Genomic DNA, 696 nt, shown 5'->3' on the forward strand with positions numbered 1-696 from the left:
AATAATAATGAAAGGAGGATGCTTGGTGACTTTACTGCACCTAATTCCAATTTACATGGAAGAAGCATCTCCATTCCTGCCATTGGAGCAAACAACTTTGAGCTGAAACCTCAATTAGTTTCTCTGATGCAGCAGAACTGCAAGTTTCATGGACTTCCATCTGAAGATCCTTTTCAGTTCTTAACTGAATTCTTGCAGATATGTGATACTGTTAAGACTAATGGAGTAGATCCTGAAGTCTACAGGCTCATGCTTTTCCCTTTTGCTGTAAGAGACAGAGCTAGATTATGGTTGGATTCTCAACCCAAAGACAGCCTGAACTCTTTGGATAAGCTGGTCACGGCTTTCTTAGCCAAGTACTTTCCTCCTCAAAAGCTGAGCAAGCTTAGAGCTGATGTTCAAACCTTCAGCCAGAAAGAAGGTGAATCCCTCTATGAAGCTTGGGAAAGATACAAACAGTTGACCAAAAAGTGTCCTTCTGACATGCTTTCAGAATGGACCATCCTGGATATATTCTATGATGGTTTATCTGAGCTATCAAAAATGTCACTGGACACATAGAGGTAATTGAAGGGGTAGGTTATTTGGGATAAGTGAGCTAATAATCAAATAATGGCCTCAATCATATGCATGCATATAAACACATTAAACATTGGACATATAGAGTAGAACAAAATAAAAATTACAATCATAGAG

At 38.8% G+C, this 696-nt stretch overlaps 1 non-coding gene across 1 annotated transcript; it reads right to left on the reverse strand.

Moving 5' to 3' along the window:
- Positions 1-381: 381 nt before the first annotated feature.
- On the reverse strand, positions 382-489 carry LOC112774395 (small nucleolar RNA R71). Its single transcript, XR_003188887.1, has one exon. It is a non-coding gene; the product is annotated as a small nucleolar RNA R71 (small nucleolar RNA).
- Between the last annotated feature and the right edge of the window lie 207 nt (positions 490-696).

The sequence above is a fragment of the Arachis hypogaea genome, chromosome 18, assembly GCF_003086295.3.
Source record: "Arachis hypogaea cultivar Tifrunner chromosome 18, arahy.Tifrunner.gnm2.J5K5, whole genome shotgun sequence".
Taxonomy (NCBI): domain Eukaryota; kingdom Viridiplantae; phylum Streptophyta; class Magnoliopsida; order Fabales; family Fabaceae; genus Arachis; species Arachis hypogaea.